The 21,530-nt window shown below is 41.8% G+C and overlaps 1 long non-coding RNA gene across 1 annotated transcript in view; it reads left to right on the top strand.

Moving 5' to 3' along the window:
• LOC123278372 (uncharacterized) overlaps positions 1 to 21,530 on the top strand; it is a 102,520-nt gene that overhangs the window by 76,655 nt on the left and 4,335 nt on the right. The gene's annotated exons all lie outside the window — the stretch shown is intronic.

Here is a 21,530-nt window from a genome sequence, read left to right as displayed (position 1 = left end):
AATGATAGCAGAAAGGAGGTCAAGTGACATCGCTATGCTTCCTTTCATTTCCCATGGGTGAAATTTATTGGCCCCTCAGATTTTTTTTTTTGAAATGTACCATGGAGTTCTACCATCTCCATGTATTCAACAACATCTAAAAAACAGTCCTGTTTTGGGGCTGGCGCGGTGGTATAGTGGTTAAGGTCGTGCACTCCTCTTTGGCAGCCCGAGGTTTACTGATTTGGATCCGAGGTGCAGACCTACATATTACTCATCAAGCCACACTGTGGTGGTATCCCATATACAAAATAGAGAAAGATTGACACAAATGTTAGCTCTGGGACCATCTTTCTCAAGCAAAAAAGAGAAAGATTAGTAACAGATGTTAGGTCAGTGCCAATCTTCCTTACCAAGCAAACAAAAAAACAGTCCTGTGAATTTTTCTATTTTATTTGTTGTCAGAGTGTTGTTGGGTACATAACATGTAAAGGGACGTGAGGAACAAATTCCTTTCATGTAGCACTATCAGAACTGCGGTCTCCCCCGACCCCCGTTAAAAACATCTTGTGGACACTGTCATCCTTGTAACTAATTTCCTCTCTACTTTCTCTACTAGGAAGCTTAGATCAAACTTTCTGGCCACTGCTAACAAGTGCAGAAGGCTGTGAGCTTGTGTTTCTCTGCTTTTTTCTTACTCTCAGATTTACCATGTTGCTACCTTTGCCATGATATACTCTTTGCCATGATATGCTCAGTTCTTTCTATTTTACCCTTTTGATTATATTTATTTATTTTTAAATTAAACTTGTTATTTTGAGATAATAGTAGATTCACATGCAGTTGTAAGAAATAATGCAGAGAGATCCAGTGTACTGTTTACCCAGTTTCCTCCAACGATATCATGCATAATTATTGTAAAATATCACAACCAGGAAATTTACATTGTTATAATCCACTAGCCTTATTTGGATTGATGGTATTGTTAAACCTTCTCCAAATAACTTGTGGAAAGGGATAAGATATAATTTAACAAATATCAAATTTATTCTGTAATTAATACATAGAGAAGATTCTTATGATATAATTAATATAGAGAGAGGGTTCTTAGGATGTAATAATTACCAGATACTTTTTAAAGATAAAAGTTTTTGTTTGTGGAATAAAAATAATGGCTGACCCTCAGACACCAAGATCTAAAGATGTACCAGTCTATCAGCATCTTGATGCAAATGTAACATTGGCCATGAATTTGATTAGACTTTCCGTCCATCAACTGAGAACCCACACTTAGGTGGGAGAACTTGGATTAAAACCTTTCACTTCCGTCTTGCTAGGCAGCTCCCCAAGCCCAGCAGATGCTCTTTGTGGTAGAAGTAGGTTTAGTTTGTTTGTGATTAAGTGACCTGCTGCAACATAGCAATCTAATACAAATACAACAACAACTTTGCTTTGAAGGACATTGGGGTTTACTTGGAGGTAAAATTGTATGTAGTTAGAATTAGTTGGCATAAAGACTCTGGAAATCAAGATTGGAAAAAAAGAAAGTGTTGTAATCCTATGATCTTGTGCATTTGTCAAGACTCCAGTGGTTGCCCATCTAAGAACCTTTCCTTTCTTCTTGCTAAATTTATTCCAGAAATAACAAACTCGGGGGAGATGAGCTCCAGGAATGAACCAGGATTGATTCAAGGCAAACTTAATAATTCCATTTCCTTTTGCTAGAGAGTTGTTTAGGAGTGGGCCTGCTACTGAGTTCTGCCCGGGAAGACACAAGGACAAGTGATTTTGGGGACAATTTTGCTCCAAATCTTTTAAAAAGAAGATACAAGAAGTTGGTTTGTCACTTCTTCCTGAAAGGAAAATGTGGGAAGGTATGTGATGGTACTGTGCTGCAGCCTAAGGTTGAAAAGCCAACTTGGTGAGAACCACAGGGCAGAAAGACCACAAGATGCTAGGTCCTTGACCAATGGCATCATTGAGCTGCTCTACCAACCCTGGAACTGCCTACTTTTAGACACATTACTAAGTGAATGATAAATGTGTTTGTTGTTATGGCATATTGGGAGTAGCCAAATGCATTCTAACTAATAATATACATATTTAGTTTAAAAGTTGGGATTCTCAGAGGGAAGTGTCCTGCAGATGTGGTGGCTAGATGTACTTCACGTATGTCAAAAGAACCTCAATTTTAAGTGTGTCACCTGTTGTCTTCATAAGCTATAGAAATATCATGACATTCTTAGTATTTTGATTCCAAATTTTCTTTTCCTCTGATTGCCGCTTGTGGAAGAAAGTGGTATAAATATCTTTGTCATTGATGAGACCTAGCTTTGGAAACCATGGTCTCTGTGCTTGCGGGCTATTTAATCCCAAACTTGTCTGATCAAGGACTCACCTTAGGGGGCTTGTTAAACTTTCAGATTCCCATACCCACCACAGACTTGGAATTCAAGATTTTTAACAGGTTCACACCCTCCACTCCTGTGACTGTTATGATCAGTCAAGGTTGGGAAACACTGCCCTAGACGAGGGGATCGTGGAACTTAGGGAGAAGAAGATCCTATATGTGCAAATTAATCAAAAACAAAAGACTTGAGGTCTTGAGATACTTGAGTTCTCAAGAAAGCATATCTGGGGAAGTTGTAGAGGATCCAGGTGCAAGTCTTAGAGGATGCTATGGCAAGGTGTGAGGCTCAAGGACTGATGACAGAGAAGACGTAGCTTTTCTTACACCTATCATCCAATTTCTGTGTTTTTAAAAATTAAGTTCAGCGATATGATTATTTTCTTTAAATTAATAATGGTAAGTACTATTATTTGGCCACTTCATTAATGCTGAACACTGGGCTAAGCATTTTTCTTATTTTGTCTCCTCCACTTTGCAAGGTGGTATTATCATTCCCACTCAATAGATAAGTAAACTAAGACTCAGAGAAGTTTAGTAACTTGCATAAAGTCACCCAGCTAAAACACGGATGAATTGGATCCAAACTAGGTTGGTCTAATCCTAAAGATGATCATTTTAAACATTGCATCATCTATATTGCACAATGTGCCACTGTTACTTAGAGTGAACGTTGTTCTTTCTATCAAGCCTGCTCATGTTTCTATCAAGCTCTGCTAGGGTAGCAGAGAAAATGCCAATAGTTGAGAGACAAGGAATTTTTATGTAGCATCTTGATGTTTGAGTGTTACTGAATGGTTGCATGATTGTTGGCAGTCAGCTAAGGTTTCCATTCAGGAGTTTACCCACCTGTAAGCCAATGAAGACAAGCCTGGCCTCAGGGCATGCTGAGGGAAGCAGTAATCTTGGAGAAGAATTTTGGGAAAAGGGTGCTCAATACAGAAGGTCATTGAATACACCAAGTAGAGCTCAGTGATTAGGGAAGAAATGAAAACATTTTATAATTCAAGAGAAATGTGTAGATATGAATAGTGCTGTTGAAATATGCAGATCGAGGGGAAGTAGTCAATGAAGTGGAGACTTAGGGGACTCTGGAGTGGAGTCTGCTCTGTGCTTGAGGTGCCCTTGCCTGGCCTTTCTGGGACCATAACTGTGAAGTAAGTGGTTATATACTTGAAACAGGGTGGAAGGGAAAGAAGGAGATGAAGTAGTTCCAAGACTATTGTGTGTCCCAAACTCTAAAAGAACAAGGGCAAAGGACGGAGTGGGGTCAGAGGCTGATTACAAAGGGCCTCAAGAGAATAAGTCCAACAGGGATGTGTGAATACCAGGAACATGCTCTGATGTAATTTAACCTTCCTCACATCAGTCTGTAGCAGTGGCTGAACCTCACCCTCTGAGGGGTGGGAGAGAGCTATGGGATGAGCACCAGGAAAACATGCCAGCTGCTAAAATATAAGGGTTGCCCAATGTGTAATTATCTAGGCAAGAGCAGACAGTAGGGGTTTAGCAAATGAGACAACCCTCATGGAGCCAGGACCATAGGAGACAGAGGACAAAGGCACCCCACAGAAGCCTTTGGCTCACAGAGGCGTTTCTTCTTAGCCTCGTTATCAAGCCATCAGGGATGGAAGTAAAATGTGTTCCTCACAGTCCTTGGGTCAGCCTCTCACTACTGGCTCATATAGAAAATTCCTCAATTAAAGGACTTTGATCTCTCCCAGGCTAAGAAATAGAAGACTCTTTTCAAAAGCAAATCATCAAAATTAGGTACATTCACCAACCTACAAACCCACTGGCTGTGAAGCTCACAGATACAGCGTCATACAGAGACAGTGTTAGTTGAGTGGACTCAATCCTGGGGACTTGCTCATTCCTGGACTGTTTACTTTTCCTTTGATGAGCCAGGCACTGGGCTGGGCCCAGAGGATCCCAGGAGAAGGGCACATTCTCTGACTTGGGTTGGCTCACAACCTGGAGGGATAGACAGAGACTAAACTAACCATTGCAACACAGTGGCTAAGAGCTTAACCTGGGGTGATTAAGATCAGAGGCATGGGTGAGGGGCCCCCAACTCACACCAGGGTGGGTGGGGGTCAAGGGAGGCCTTCTACATCCTGAGGGCCATATGTGAGTCACAGCACCCCCACCAGCCGTGTGTGCTGGGGAAATCCCTTATCAGAGTCTGCTCCCTCTCTCGTAGAAGAAAAGATGATAAACTCTGGTTCCTACTGCCATGTGCATGGACCAGGCTCCAAGCAGGTGTGCCATCAATGACGCTGTCCTCCAGAAGAGGCATTATTTGGTGATATCAAGTGGATGGCATTTCCGTATCAAGAGAAGGGAAAGTATTTGCCTCAAGGGTTTTTTTTCCTTTATATTTTTCCCTCTGTCCCAACATCTAACCTCTATTGTCTCATATCTACTAAGTAGTTCTAGAGATTTCACAAAGGAAGGGAAAAAACCCCATCTCGTTCTCATAGTGGCTCAATGCTCTGGGCACAGGCAGTTCTCACTGTGCCTGGCAGTGTGAGATGACAAAATAGACTGCGCGAGCTAAAGCTGTGCAAAACCATCTTAATCATCAAAGACAAAAATTACACAGAGAAAGGAAAGCATAAATATTCCAGAAGAAAGTTTTGAAATATATTTAGCTAAAGAAATCACAGCATAAAGCAAATCACTTCTATTTAATTGGTCTGGCAGCCTCTTCATGTTTGGTTCTTATACAGAAAGTCCTTTGTTATAGTGCATGGATAAGAAAATCTTGACTCACGTGTGTGATTACGGGAGGAATGTCTTCTCTAAGAGAATAAGAGTTGACTGAATTCCTTTTGTTGGAATTGACGTACCCTAGTTGACAATATTGCAGTAGATGCTTATGGTGAAGAGATTCCTCTGCATTCAAACAGCCCTTTCCAGTAAGAAAGCTTGCTTGTCTGTTGAGAAAGGGAGAGGGAGGGAGGGAGAGATTGAGCAAGAGGGAGGGAAGGAGAGATTGAGAGAGAGAGAGAGAGGGAGAGACAGAGACAGAGACGGAGACAGAGAAAATCATGTACGTAGGGAAAGAGCAAGGGTGAAGGGAAATGTCATAGAAGTTCAGAGAGGCATACTGTTAGAGATTGACCAGCTCCTGCTTTAGAAAAAAAAAAACGTGTGTTAGAAGATAGAGGGATTTCTTGGATTGGTGGTTCTAGTATTTCTCTTAGGACTTAAATGTTTTTCCATTCTTGGCACATTGTTTCTCCTGCATTCTATTGGTTGCAAGAAGGATTTGTAATGCATTTGATGGGAACTTGGTGCTTCCTTTAGGTCTGAGGGAGTAGAAGGGATGTGTGAACATGGGAGAGAGGAACCGTGGCAGGGATTGTGGCTACGGGTAGAGGAGTGCAGCCATTGCAATACTGCAGCGTGGGAGGAATAAATACCCTGCACTTTCTCCCCAGCCCTCCATCATCTTTCTAGAAACTTCCATGGCATACAGGCTTAGAGAAAGCTGAATTTTCAGTTGTATTTCACTGTACTTAAAAGAGTGTCTTGGGTCAGGTCCATAGTGGCAGTCATGTGGCTTTTAAGGCATAAATAATTTATAAATATATTCTTGGTTTTAAAATAAACAATAAAATATCTCAGCTACTCTTTCTTGAAGTCCTTCACATTTTCCCTTTCTATAGGTGACCTCTTTGGATGACTACAAGCCATGGAAATCCTAAAGATACTTCCACATTCTCAGGCTGCTTATTTCTCACTATCATTTAGTGTAGGCTCTTCACAAACAGAAAAGAGAAATTATTGACCCCTTCCTTCAAAGTCATACATTTTAATATAGTTTTGCATACCCATTGTCAGAGTTTGAGCTCTTGGATCATAGTTCAGACTCCTTCTAATCCTATTGTCCATATGTCTAAATTTCTTTGGCAATTTCAAGCACAAGACCATCAGTGTCAATAAAAATAGTAACAGGGTTTACTTTGTAAAGAGTGTGATGGCTTTTTGGCTGGTCTCTTTTGGTAGCACGAAGGTGTTTTTTTTTTGTTATTTCATTAAGCATTTATTTTCCTTACCTCCTGTATCTGAGAATACACATGAGTACAAATTGTCTTAAGCTTTTGTTAGCTTTTGAGGTAAAGAGGAACCTCCTTACCCAAAGGAAAATGAATCCACATGGTGGATGGGTGTGATGACTAATTTTATGTATCAACTGGCTAGACTGTGGTGACCAGTTGTTTGGTCAAACACCAGCCTAGATGTTGCTGTGAAGGTATTTTTTAGGTGATTAATATCTATAGTCAGCTGACTTTAATAAAGCATATTATTTTCCATAATGTGGGTGGATGTCATCCAAGCAATTGACGGACTTAAGAGCAAAGACTGAGGTTCCTCAAAGAAGAATCAATTCCGCCTCCAGGCTGCAATGTAGAAATTCTGCCCAAGTTTCCAGCCTTCAGACTTAAGACTGCAACATCAACTCTGAACTGAATCTCCACTCTGCCAGCTTACCCTCTGGATTTTGGACTCACTAGTCACCACAATCCTATGAGCTAACTCCTTAGAATATTCTATTCATTCTGTTTCTCTGGAGAAACTCGACTAATGCAATTGGGGAAGGGATTTGGGGATCAAGGCTGACCATGAGGGAAATTTGTTTGCTCGGTGTCCACAGTGCCAAGCATTACTGTCCTGAAGATGTGTGTGGCTTCTATAGTCAGGCTTGTGGTAAGGGAAGGCATAAAGGAGATTTTCTCCATCAGATTCCCGGTAGGAAACAGATGGCATACTCCAGGGGTTCATTGAAGAGACTATTTAGAGGTCAAATGGTAAAGGAATCAAGAAGGTGTTGCACCCAGGGGTAAGCATCAGTGGGAATCTGTCAACAGCCTGGGGCCTGAAGGAGCAGGGGTAGGGAATAAGTTCTATGGGAGATGCCTCCTCTCTTGAGGGTTGAGGCTACAGGGAGAGGGGGTGGCCACTGGCAAAACTGAAGGTTGGCAGAGAGGATGTGGAAGGAATAAGCACCCTGGTCTTTCTCTCCTCCAACTCCAATCTCCTGCTAGGACCTCCTATTGTAGGAACACATCCCGAAGCCATAGATCAGGAAGGCTCATTGGAAACGTTCACAGGCCCAGCCTCCTGGGCCACCCAACAGGGAAGAGAAGGCAGTGAATGGATGTGGAGGTAAACAAAGAGAGGACAACCAGATGGCATGGGAATTTATCTCTGGAGAATTCTTAGTAACGTATTCACTTTCAGTAAATAATAAGCTTGGTCTCATTAATTAAAGAAAAAGAAATAGGTCACTTTGGGGAGGTGCAGTTAATCTATTGAGCAAGGAAGTAGAAGGATGTAAGTAAATATTCCGTACTTACATATGTACATATACGGGAAGAGAATCCTTAGCCTCCCTGGACTCTGGGGTGCAAGTGACCCCAATTCTCAGCCACTTGGTGTAGGGCTCCCCAACTTAGATCCTGCCGTCCTTTCTCTTCTCCCATCCTTCATCTAAATAGTCAGGCCCCCATTCCTGCCTGTAGTCACAGGACAGCACAATGTGCACACTTTCAGAGTCATGCCCTGGGATAAAGGTTGATCATCAATGGATCACCTCATGCACAGATATCAGCCTCCAGCTTTCTGTGGTAAAACAAGGATTCAACTCTTAAGTGAGCATTTGATTACATGCCTATGAGTTCCTAAGTAATAGCTTTGAAGGACATGGGAGTAATTTAGAATACTAACTTCACTGGACTCACTGTAAAGCAGTTGAAATTATGTCTCTTGAATTTAAATGTTTGTTTAATTTATACTGAATGCTGGGTCCTTAGTGAGGTTTTTACAATCCTTAGTTGTTTTATTGATGCTTCCATTAAATTCCAGCACACCATCTCTGTGTGTATGAACAAGTTCTCGAGCCGGGATATGTTGGGTACTTGTTGAGCACTTACTTGACTCCAGGAAATGCGCTAAATCCTGCTTATGCACAGATCAGAACAGGCCCTGCTTTTTGGGTGCAAAGAGATTTGTCAGGGAGACAAACATGCAAAGGGAACCATCAGCCTGGTCAGAGAGGTGATAGAGGCATCTACAGAGGAACAGAGTTGTCCCTAACCCAAGACCTAGGCAAGGTGACCCAGAGGAGGAAACATTTCAAGACTCTAAGTCTTGAAGGAAGACCTAGAGTTAGCTCTGGGGCTGAGGGGGCACCCCGGGAGAGTGGCATTCCGGGAAGGACAGGCCAACCATCTTGGAACAGCAGAGTGTTTGTGAGCGGAGGGATGGGGACTGATCAGGAGGAGCCTGTATATCATATTATATTCTGGACCTTTGGGTGAGTTCAAGGAAGGACCCCAATGTCTTCCAAGTAGGTAAGTGGTACCATGGGATTTTAATTGTATAAAGAATAAATGTGTGTAGAAATGGGCAGAGACTGGATTGGAAGGCAGTGGGGCAAGAGCTAAGAGCCAGGCTAATGAGGAAACTGTTACACCAAATCCAACAAGAAATAATAAAAGCCTGAATGAAAACTGTGTTCAAGGCGTGGGAGGAGTGACAGAGTATAAAGACATTTCTGAGATGTGATAACAGAACTTTGCCAGAAGCGTGACTATGTTTCTGACTTGCTTGGCAAGACAGATAATTACCAAAACAAATAATGAAAGAGGAGAGCAGGCTGGTGGGTGGCGAAGAGGTCAGCTTGGTTGAGCAGCCTGCAGGGTGTCCACGTGGGGATGGCTGGAGGTGGGAGGGTACAGACCTGCAGATCAGAAGGAAGAGATGGAAAAGATTTTGTAGTTACTGTTAGAAGAAGAGGGCCGTAAAACAACAGATAAGACCACCAAGAACAATTGTAGAGGATGAGAAAATAAGAGAATCGAAGACGAACATACTATTCTCTGTATTTTTATGAACGTTTGATATGGTTCATAATTTTTAAAAAATACAATTAAAATTAAAAACAGAATAGGTGAAGGAAGAGAAATCTTTCATAGAGGATGAGACGCAGCAACCATGGATCTGGGAATCCATGAGTTCATGGAATAAGAATGGTGCAAAAATGGGAATTCATGGCCACAGGGGATAGTGATAAGTAAAGACAGAACTACTTCAATTGTATTTTGAAATGAACAGGGCACTGGGGACTTCAGCCAGAGCAGTTTCATGGAGTGCTGGTAGGGGAATTAGAGAATGAGGTGGGGAAGAAAAGCCGAGAGAAGTATAAGCTATTCCTTCAAGAAATTTCACTGGCAAGAGAAGTTGCTAGAGAGGAAATCAGATTCAGATTCAGAGAACTGTCTTTTCTTTTTTTTAAGCTAGGCATAAGTAGAGTGTTAGCAGGATGAGGGCAGAGACAGAGGGAGAGGTTCTGGATACCTGTGAGGAGGCATCGGAGGAGCCCTTGAGGAGGTGGAAATACCAGACCGGAAGCACAGGTGAGAGTCAGAGGCGTAGGGGCAGAGCCTCAGTCTCTGATTTCAGAGGCAGAGCGGGTCCTGGTGAGGAAAATCTCAGACGTGGGTTGTGGAGGAGCGTGGAGAGGCTCAAGGAACTGCAGTGTCCACACGGACACTTACTGGTCCAAACACAGGGACAAAAGTCTCCAGTGAATGTAGGGGAGTGAATGAGAGGCGGGTAGAAAACAATGTGGAGGAAAGTTAGAGGGCAACAGGGCGTGAAGGCCCAAGACTCAAAAGACCTCAAAGACTGTTTGAAAGCAGGAGGCAAAGGCAAAGTGAAGCCCAGCCTGGTCCATTTAGACAGCCCTTCCAGAGACGTGGATGTGGGCACCACCCAAATCCAACAGGCTCACAAGGAACGCAGGTAGAACCCGATTTCAGATGAAAATTGTTGAATCAGTTAAAGCAGGTTAGGGGAGCTGCTTTTTTGGTCCTGTGATTATCTAAAATTGGGGATTCCAGAAGGTACAGGCAGAAGTGAGAGCAGCACCAATAAAAAAGATAGCAGATGGAGAAACTATGATTATGGTTATTTGTTATGAGTCTATTTTAAACTTATATTGCCCAAGGTGGCCATTTATTTATCACAGATAGCTATTGCATTTTATAATCCTTGTTCCTCACTAGGCATGGATGTCATTCTCATGGGCTTTATTTAAGGTGAATTTCACTAGAAGCAAAGCGTATGGGCTTTGACAAGAGAAGTGCAAACAGCGTCATAATTCACAACATCACTAGTTCTTTGTACCTATTGCGGATATTTGCCAACCCTCCATCTGAAATATCACCATAGTATTGTTCAAAATGCAGAACTTACTATTAAAATAGGCCTTTTAAAACACCATGTGAGAGTAGTTAACACAAAATTAAAACAATCTTATTTTATTTATCCAAATGTATAAATAAACATATATGATACATATATTATACTATACTAAGCATTCTATTATGTTAAGTTGTGTTTCGTATGTGTCGTTAAGGACAGCATTCTAGTGAAGTTACATTATAGTCACCGTGGTTCATGTGTATATAGTTATATATCTATACCTATATCTATCTATTTTATCTCTACCTTCTATAGCTTCAGTTTTTATGTTAAGGTGAAGAAAATATTCTGAAAAGTGTATTAAAATATCCTGGGGCAACATCTTCAGACTTACCAAAGCTAAATTACTTTGAACTCCGTAATTTTAAAATGGAAGTTTGGGTAAAAGTTCATTTGCAAATAGTTGAATGTAATCACTCAGCCAGAATTTTTACCTGAATTGTAAGACTATGTTGCCATGCAAAGAGCTTAAAAGACCAAGAAATGACATAAAATTTATGATATAATTTTCTAAATGACCAGCCATAGCTTCTTTAAGAAATGCTATCTTCATTTGTAACTCTCAGGATCCCCTGAAATTTATAATACAAATAAGATTTCTGTGGTATTGAGTCCGCAACCCACACATAACAGCCCAGTATATCTTCATTAACAAGAAACATTTCTATTGATTTCATTTTGCGATGTTTCATATTACATATAACAAATATGTATGGTCACCTAAATGAATTATTACAATCCAATTTGAAATGATTGCATAGGGTTATTATATTATCTCTAGGATGCTTTAGTCTCTGGGTGTCAAAACTGTTTTTATTTAATGGAATAACATGGAAAAGTTAATCAGAGGAGGTTAACCTCTGTGGAACTGAAGGTCACACGCATTTACTCTCAACTGGAAATGGAGGAGCTTTCAGTTTTGAACTCTCACTGGGGTGGGTGAAGGGGGAAGAGGGAATAACCAAGAGAGATTTAATGTCTGTATTTCCTCTAGTCTCACTAGTATCGGTTGGCTTATGGGGCTTTTCGATAACTAGATTTTTGATTAAAAAATTTCCTGCAAGGAAAATGAAATTAAACAAGCAATACAAACATAATAAAAAATCAATAGTGCAGTTAACATTTCTATTGTATGTTATTGAATGGCTGGACTTCAGGCTCATTCAGCTTTGCATACACGTGCGGCTGCTCAGTTTCTGACCAGGGTTGGGGTGAGGATGAGGAGTTGCAGAGAAAGAGTCCTCAAAATTATATTTCCAAGATAAAGCACAGAGGCAGAAACTTCCTTTTTGCTTTGCTAACATCTTATATTTGATGAGCACACAGAAGTTACCAAGACTAGTGTGCATGGAGCATGTGGAAACTTTCTTATCCACATGGTGCTTTCCATTGCAGAGCAGTCTCTGTGGGGTTAGGCTTCTGTCTCAGCAAATGGGTTGTGATTTTTCATCTTGCTACGGAGGTACTTACTTGCTCTTAGAGGACTTGGATGCAGAGGTGGATGACTGGAAAGATATCCAATTAAAGCCTGAGGGGAAGCCATGAATTAATTCCTCTGAAGCTTCGAAGGTCCTTTAAACTGGTAAAGTTTGGCCAACTGAGATAATTGGGAAAGTTCCCCTTCTACTCCAAACATAACAAAAACATGAAAATCCACAGGTGAGCTCAAAAAGCAGGAAAAGGAGATCTCTAAGTGACAGGAACAAGAAGTGAGAGTTGGGGCAGAATAAAGCCTGGAGACTAGACAGGGTGTCTACTGTGAGTCTGGATTGTAACAGTGTACTAGGAAAGAGTTTGGGCTTCAAGGTCCTCCGTTGTAGGAGGTGAGACTGAACTCCCAGTGATAAGGACTGTCCTGTCATTGAAATAAGGATTGAAAGCTCCACCTACCAGTCCCAGATGGGAGCTTTGTGCTCTGGACCTTGGGTAGCAACAGAGTTACCTGAAGGAAATCAGAAAGCACAGACTTGCACAGTGTGAGTATGAGACTAAATGTACACAGCCAGATCTCAGTCCAAAAAATCCCATTAAAAACAAGTCTAGCACAGAAATCAACGTAAAAACTAGCCTGGAACTCCACAGGGTCTACAGGAGCCAAAGTTAAAATGTCTCCAGAGTCACCTCCACAAGCCAGGGCACACAGGTTGAATTCCTTCAGAAGACAACATATGCCAAAGACAAGCTTACATCTCACGTACTGTGCAAGCTTATATGTTCTAATTTCCCTTAAGCAAAGAATTACAAAACACACAGAGATATTGACCCCTTGAGGGAGGATCAAATGTTGTGACAAATGGGAGAATTCACAAAGAAATGCAGATAAGAGTAATGTCCAAGGAATTTGAAAATAAGGATGATTTAGATGCTCAAACGGAAAAATGAGGAACAAATTTTATAATGGAAGATGAAAGAAAAGCAGGAGGGTTTGAGAAAGAAACAAATAGATTGTTAAGGCAACCATAAAAGGAAGTAATTTTGAAGAAAAAGTTGAAAAAATAAACCATTCAAAATACAGCTCAAAAAGATAAAACCATGGAAAATATGAAACAAAAATTGAGACAATGAACATAAAATGAGAAGCTCCAAAATATAGCTAATAGGAGTTCCAGAAGGAAATTATGGAACAAATGGAGAGAGACAGTGGTCAAAGAAATATTGGTGGAAATTTCCCATAATTAAAAATCACATGACCAGTTTGCAGTAGCAACTTAAGCCTTGAGGAGGATACATAACATTAAACCATACCTAACACATTGCAGTGAAACTACAGGATATGTAAGATGATATAAAAAGCTTTAAAATATATACGTAAAAGAAGCAGCAATCAGACTGTCAGCAGACTTTTCCCCAGTAACAATAGATGTCAGAAGGTGATTGAATATTATTTTTCTAAGTGGTAAGGGAAAGTAACTATCAACTTCACATCTATACTCGTTAAATGATCATTCAAGATGGAGAGGAGATTTTCCCAGCAGCCATGAGCCTGGGATGCTGGCAGGGCTGCTGATGAGAGATCCCTCATCATTATTTCCCCTCTTTTCATTCTTCTCAAAACTCTCTCAATATAATGGTTTCACTCCCTGAGCAATCATTTATTTGCTCATTATTTTATATGCAATATTGAGAGATAGCCAAATGGAAATTAATAAGGAATCAGTAGGCAGCAAGAATCAAGGTCAAGTTAAGAAATTGGTAAAAAACACTTTGGAAATTTACTATAAGAGTAATATGAATAATAGTTGAGGAGATATTTAAAATGACAAGGAATTAAAATACTAGACAACAATATTGTGGATGAAAGAAAGGCAGAATTTGGTGGGGGGAATTTAAGGAGTTCTAAGATTCTTATCTTGTGGGAGAATAGAGTTATTGGTTAACATCAAAATCTGAAAAAAGATAGTTAAGTATTCTTAATACCATATTAATAAGAGTATATAAATAAGGATTCATAATTCCAAAAGAATAGAAAGAAAAAAGGGATAAAAAGAAACCAACAAAGCAAAGGCAGAAGTCATGAAAGAAGGGTGAAAGAAAAAAATAAACCCAGAGAAATGATGCCAAAAATAGATCCAAATGAATGATCAGAAATCAAAATAAATGTAAATGGATTAAACCCTTTTCTTAAAACAGCAGAGTCTCAGCCTGGATGAGTTCCCTCATTTCTTGGATACTCTGAGAGAGCCCTGTGTTGTACTACTCCTCTTGTCTCAGCACAGCAAGCGGTAATTTTCCACAACAAGAGCACTTCATTTCACTCTTTGGAAATGAGGTGTTATCTGTCATGTCTTTCTGCAGATATGATCAGATCCCAGACCAAGAGTCCCCTCTAATGTCATGACACTGTGCCTCCAGGGGGCAGGAGTGGGGCGGTTGATTTTTATGGCCCTACCCAGATCTAGTGAACAGAAGAAGTCTGAAGAAGCAGTGAGCCTCTTCCTAGGTGGAACAGATGGAGAGATGCTGGAAAGCCAGCTGAGGAGTTAGCTGATTCACAACAGGGTGAATGGCTTTACTCAAAGAGTGCTGATAACTGAATCAGTGGCCAGACACAGAGAGCTTTCCAGAGAAAAAAGACTTTGGAGTTTTAATTGAGTTTTGGCTCAATACGATGTGGCTACTAGATCAGTCAATGTGATTTTAGAAGGCAATGATGGAGGTAGAGCGTCCATAATAAGGGTGTGATATACCCGCTCTGCTTGTTCTTATCAGATCATAGCTGGAAGGTTGAATTCAAAGGCAGGTCCAGAGGGCATCACCTGGATGTTAAAAGTTATCAAATCCTATCATGTGGATACTTAAAGCAGTAAAAGAGGTGCTTATCTTAGATCAGATATGCCATTTGCCCCAAATACCCCATGAACTGTCATGGTGCATGGTGACTTGACCTAATCTTTGTGGCCTCAGTAAACATAGCTGGAACCCCTCAGAACTTTGTAACCAAACAGTTAAAAAATGAGTGGACAGATTCAGGAGGTGGAGAGGTTCCTATTGCAGGAAGTATGCAAGGAAAAGCTAGACCACTTTCTGTTTGCAGCATTATAAGGAATTCACGCACTCAGTCTGGAGTTGAATTTGCTGGCCCCTAATTTTCCCTCTCGCTCTGAGACCTTGATTCTGTGTTTCTCCCTGACATTTATGTGAATGCCCAGGGTAGGAGTGATGCCTTTTGATCCCACTTCTGAATCCCTCCTCAAGCCACATGTGAATTTGTAATGCTGACACAATAAGGCAAATCCTTTCAATAAATTAGAGGAGAGAAGAAAAGGTCTCTGTGAAGGGGATCCCTTCATCCCAGTCCAGGGCATCATACACTCTGTGATGTCTTCAGAATTACCTGAGGATATTACATGATTTCTGGGTTCCTATTAAATAAGAACCTTGGACTTACAGCAGAAAATCAGCATTTTTAACCAGCTTCACAGGTGGTTTTCACTCTCACTTAAGGTATAAGAACCACTACTGGGTTTCAGCCAGCCACTGGTAAATGATTGGAGCTTGCTTTTCTCAAACTTTTTCTACTCTGGTACCCCAAATAGATGACATTCTCTTCCACATATTCTCAGATGTTCATGGTCCTGGGACTAAACAAGCAGTAGCTTATGTGAAAATCACATTTAATAAATCGTAGCTCCACCCTTGCTTTTTCTCAGGATAAAGTAGATGTAGACATTCTTTGAGAATGGATAATGGCTCTACATTCATCCCTCCATCATCCACTGATCCACCATCCATCCGTTCATCCATCCATCCACCTACTCATCCATCCATCCATCCATCCATCCATCCATTCACTCACCCATCCTCCATACATCCATCATGTATTTATTAAACACCTACTACTGTTTGTAGCATGCACCAGGAGATGATGGAGGAAGACTTTCTGAGGATCGGTAGGAACCGATTCCCCCCAAAGGTTTTACCTATGTTGGCTTTGTCCTTATAGCAATTTTGGCTTTCACCAAGAGACACACTGACTATAAGTGAGCTCTTTGAAAGCGTATCCTTCATTATCTCCTCCACTGGGGCAGCACTTGTGCAGTGGAAAGACCAAAGACATTGGAATTAGCTAGAAGTGGTTTTGAATCCATTTTATGGATTTGGGTGACCTACTTGCCTCTCTGAGACTCAGTTCCCTTATTTCTAAAATGGGATAATAAGAATAATAACAAAGTTGATGTGAAGATCAAATAAAATAATGTAACCAGAGACTGTTGTACGATTGAGAACCTTCTAGGACTAGTAGAACTATGTGTTTGTGTGTGTGTGTGTAATATCCATCTAGGTTTCACTGGAAACAGATTCTGAGACAAAGATTGAAGTTCAGCAGGTTATTTTTGTGGGAAACTAGAGATTAACACCCCTGGGGAACTCTGGGAAATAGTGTTGAACTTGAACTTCGGAATTTTTCCACATTGAGGTGTATACACCCACCTACTCCGTTTAGTCACTGGGTTGCTCCCAGTGCTGTTAATTCCTGTCAATTCCACCTGCGATGTCTATGAGCAGATCAGGCTCTGATGGCCAGAGAAAGCCCTTAGGTGAAGAAGCGCAGGTGCTGGAAGTTGGAAGTTGGGCCAGAGCGCACTGAAGAGGGAAGAGCCAAAGGGATATGGACGGGGCATCTGTGGCATCTGCTAGAGAGTGTGTGTCAGCTTTGGTCCATGTCAGCTTTAAGATTGCACAAGATGGCCTTTAGTCACCCACAGCTACTATAATAGGCGACAGTTTATTGGTAGGTGGGATGCAGGTAAAGTACCGAATGCTCACGAATTGGAGGCACATTTGCTGCCACTCCTTTGGAACCCTGTGCACAGAGCCTGCCCTCCTCTCCTGGGGCATCTGGGCATTTTGGTGGCCACTGACGCAGCACTATCCCACTTTCCAACTTTGTCTTTGCACCTTGGTTTTTCTTCCTGAACCACCAGCTTCTGTAGCTTCTACCAGAAGCATCCCCTCTCCTCTCTCTCTTCTCCTTGAGAGCCTAGGTTAGTGTGGATACAAAGGCCATTTTCAGACAGTGCTGACATAGAGACACGTCCTTAGGTGGTTCAGACACTTTTCTGATATTATTAACAATCTGGTGCCCAGAGTCTCAAATCAGATACACAAAAAGATCTAAGCCTTTTTTCATTTGTGCACTCCTGGTATAAATCCTAAAATGAGCTGTCCCCTCAGCCTGCAGCATTGAGAGCCATCAGGGCAAATACACGATACTTGTAGCAACAGCTGCCTGCAGAGAGTGGCTTGTTCACTGTAGACCCTTGATTCTGCTGGTGAGCCTTTTGTCTCCACAGCCGCAGTGTTTGGGGTTAGAACCGAAGCCGAATTCTGTCCCACCAAGCCACTGGAATGAAGTGAAGGCAGGAGTGGACTTGTGTCACTGTCACAGCATAAAGGATTTCCATCGACCCAAAGGCTTGATGGAATTTCAATCCGGGGCTCTGAGTCCCTCTCGTCTGCTTCTGTCTCCTCTAGGGACAGGCACCGTGTTCATGGGCAGCAGAGCTAAGGCCAGCCAGGGCCATTAATATTTCAAAAAGGTGAACATGGACATGACATTTTGAATGATGCATTGTTCCTCCAGGGATGATCTTGAGGGACTGGGATTGGAATGTGAGGGCTCTTCAGGAAGTAGGTGTGGCAGCTTGGTGTCTGTCTGGTGCTAGGTTCTCATGTCCTATTGTAGAAATAAGCCCAGTGTGTCCTAACTCCTTACCTTCCCTGAGTAGCTGTCATCCTCCTCTGGTGCCAGGCTCGATTCACCATGCTTCCTCTACCCCGTTCCCACACCATGACCCTAGGAGTCCCAGCCTTCTCCCTATCCCCCTCCCACATCCTCTCTGCTAAATTAATAGATGACTTCAGACTAGGATGAAGCATATGTCAGTGATGCTCTGGCTTGTGACAATATTTACTGAACCTACTATGTGCTCCAGTGGGGAGATGCCAGTAGAAGAAGACAGTCTCTGATGTCAGAGGATAATCATGTGCCTGGGGAGATGGAAGAATTCATATAAAATGACAGCAACCAACTCAAGACACCCGGACCACCACGCCAGCCCCAGAGTTGAAATGTGTGCAGAAGGATGAGTGATGGCTACCACCACCAAGACTCAGGAAAGTGGATGTTGAGTTGCTTCTTGAAAGAGGAGCCGAAGGACTATTTTAGTGATGTCACAGAGGTCTGAGGGCACTGGGTCCAACAAACAGTGAGCTTTAGGGGAAGAACATGAAGTATTTCCTTGTGTTGTAGATCTTAATGAACTTACAGGAGGCAGGTCTGAGTAAAGGTTAAAAAGACAGGCTCTGGAGTCAAATGCTGGTTCTACCACTTAGTAACAGCGAGGCATCTGTGCCTCAGTTTCCTCAGCTGTAGAATGGGGATAATGAGAGCGCACTATCATGAGGATTGGAAGAGTTGGTAATTCTAGTGTTCTAACTCATGCCTGATACACATTAGAGGTGAGGTCGCTATCACTGTTATTATTAATAATATAATCATACAGGAAAAACCTTTCTCATTATCCAGATGGGAGAACCCAGCTTGTGTGGAAAAAGCGATTTTTTTAAAGATCCCACTAAAGCTATTGGCCAGCAGAGATGGAACTAGAAATCTGGGCTCCTGACTCCCAAATGATCATTCCTGTGTGTCAAGACTAGGAAGCTGTAACTCTTTGCCTCATCTTTATAGGAGAAAACAAAATTTGGTCTGAAAGTATCTAATATGTAACCATATTGTTCCCAGAAACCAAGATCAATAATTCTGAACTGTATCAAAATGCCGCAAGAAAGTAAATGATTCCACAACTTCAACCACAACGCTTGAAGCATCTAGCTTCTGCTGAGAACCACAGGAAGGACTCGGGAAAGATAATCGCTAGTATTTTTTTCCCTTGTTCTTTGGAAAGGTAAATTTGAGAGAGAAAAGACAAGGTGGGGAGAGCTACAACGAAACCACGACAACAGAACTGTGCTTGCTAAGTTTCAGATGCTGTTCTAAGTGCTTTGCGTGCCTAAACTCATTTAATCTTACCATAACACTTTGAGATAGATCGTATTAGTAAACCCATTTTGTGGATTAAAGCACTGAGGCTCCCGGGGAGGTTATGCTGCCAAGGCAGCACCGTTAGCAAAAGGGGGAGCTGGGATGGAGCCCAGGCATCATCTCTGAGTCTGTACTCTTGACCCCAACATGACAGCGTCTTTAGCTGGAGGTGTCGGAACGCTGGATTCTAGCTTCTTGATTGTTGGTAAACTTTGCTTCTTGATGAAGTATGCCTTACACACAGCAAGCGTATGCATCTTTAGTGTGGAATTCATGGATTTTTTACAAAGTGAACACATCCATGTCACCACCAGCCGGGACAAGATGTAGAATATTATCGGTGCCTCAGAAGCCTTCCTCTGTTTTGACCATGAGCTATTATTGTCTAAATCAATGCTTCTCCACCTTTTGCTTTCATTATCTGTTCCCTACACATCCTCTTAAGACACTGCCTTCCTAATTGTCTCCCAGGAAATTATAATATCACACAGAGTCCGTAAATCTGTTTATGTACATCTGTATTTATGCATAAAAAGAGTAAGATTTTTTTGCCCTTCAAGCACCACTTTTCACTTCCTTGCAGACAATATTGCCCCCATTGGGAATGTGTGCCCTAGAACAAGGGTTTCTGGGTATGAACGCAGAGGACATATGGGGACATTTCAGGACCCTGAATGCCTGCCCAAGATGTGCACAATATTGCCTACATGTGCATTTTTCTGGAGAAATCCTTAGTGTTCCTAAGATTATGAAAAGGCTAAAGAAGGTGTCAGGGTTCCCGCACTGTGGGAGCTAGATCAAATCAGTCACCAAAGGCTTGGTTAGGTGCAAAACAAGCCCCTTCAGAACCCTCATACACTGCTGGTGGGAATGCAAACTAGTGCAGCCACTATAGAAAACAGTATGGAGATTTCTCAAAAAACTAAAAATAGAAATACCATATGACCCAGCTATTCCGCTATTGGGTATCTATACAAAGAACTTGAAACCGACAATTCAAAGAGACTTATGCACCCCTATGTTCATTGCAGCATTATTCACAATAGCCAAGATGTGGAAGCAACCAAAGTGCTCATCAACGGATGAATGTACAAAGAAGATGTGGTTTATATACATAATGGAATACTACTCAGCCATAAAAACGACAAAATCATCCCATTTGCAACAACATGGATGGACCTGGAGGGTATTATGCTAAGTAAAATAAGCCAGACAGAGAAAGACAAACCCTATATGATTTCACTCATATGTGGAAGATAAAAAAACACACAAAGAGAACATATTAGTGGTTACAGGAGAAAGAGGGCTGGGGGGGTGGGCATAGGAGCTGAAAGGGAGTGTGTATATGGTGACTGACAAGAAATAGTATACAACTGAAATTCCCAATGCTGTAAACTATTCTAAACTCAATTTAAAAAAGATAACTGATGGGAAAATAAAAAATGACTAACTAAATAAAGAAAATCCTGCATGCAAAATATTTCAGATCTGAACCTCTGCCAGCTGATAGGACAAAAGTCAGTGTTCCAGAATGGCAACTATGATCTATTTGTTAAAGATAATAGCTTCTGTTAAAACTTAATATAAACATCTTTAATAATAAGTAAGTAAATAAATAAGCCCTGGGGTTGGCCTGGTGGCTCAGTGGTTAAGTTCCCACGCTCTACTTCTCGGCAGCCCGGGGCTCGCCTGTTCGGAATCCGGGTGCAGACATGGCGCCACTCGGCAAAAGCCATGCTGTGGTAGGTGTCCCACATATAAAGTAGAGGAAGGTGGGCATGGATGTTAGCTCAGGGCCGGTCTTCCTCAGCAAAAAGAGGAGGATTGGCAGCAGTTAGCTCAGGGCTAATCTTCCTCAAAAACAAAAATAAATAAAATAAATAAATAAATAAATAAGCCCCTTGACTTGGGGGAGTTCCATTGTGGTGGACTGCCCCCTCTTCTGAAGTGCCCCACAGGAACTGTCCTTGGGTTGGGGCTGACTCTGCTCCGTGCAGACCCTGTTACTGCTGGTGTCTACATTAGGCTTTCTGCATGACAAATTTCTCAAACTCAGTGGCTTAAAACCACACATAGTTATTGTCTCACAGTTTCCAGGGGTCAGGGGTCTGGACATAGTTCACCTGGTTTCTCTGTTCAGGGTCTCACAGGCTACCAATCAAAGCATCAGCTGGGGCACCAACTCCTATGAGGCTCAGGGCCTCTTCCAGACTCACTGGTTGTTGGCAGAACTGTTTTTTGTGGTTGTAGGACTGAGGCCCTCAGCTCCAGAGACCTCTGCTGTTCCCTGATGCATGGCACTCTCCATAGGTGGTTCATAAC

Source organism: Equus asinus, chromosome 18, assembly GCF_041296235.1.
Source record: "Equus asinus isolate D_3611 breed Donkey chromosome 18, EquAss-T2T_v2, whole genome shotgun sequence".
Classification (NCBI taxonomy): domain Eukaryota; kingdom Metazoa; phylum Chordata; class Mammalia; order Perissodactyla; family Equidae; genus Equus; species Equus asinus.
Note: the sequence above shows the minus strand (reverse complement) of the source record. Positions and strands in the feature narration are given on the sequence as shown.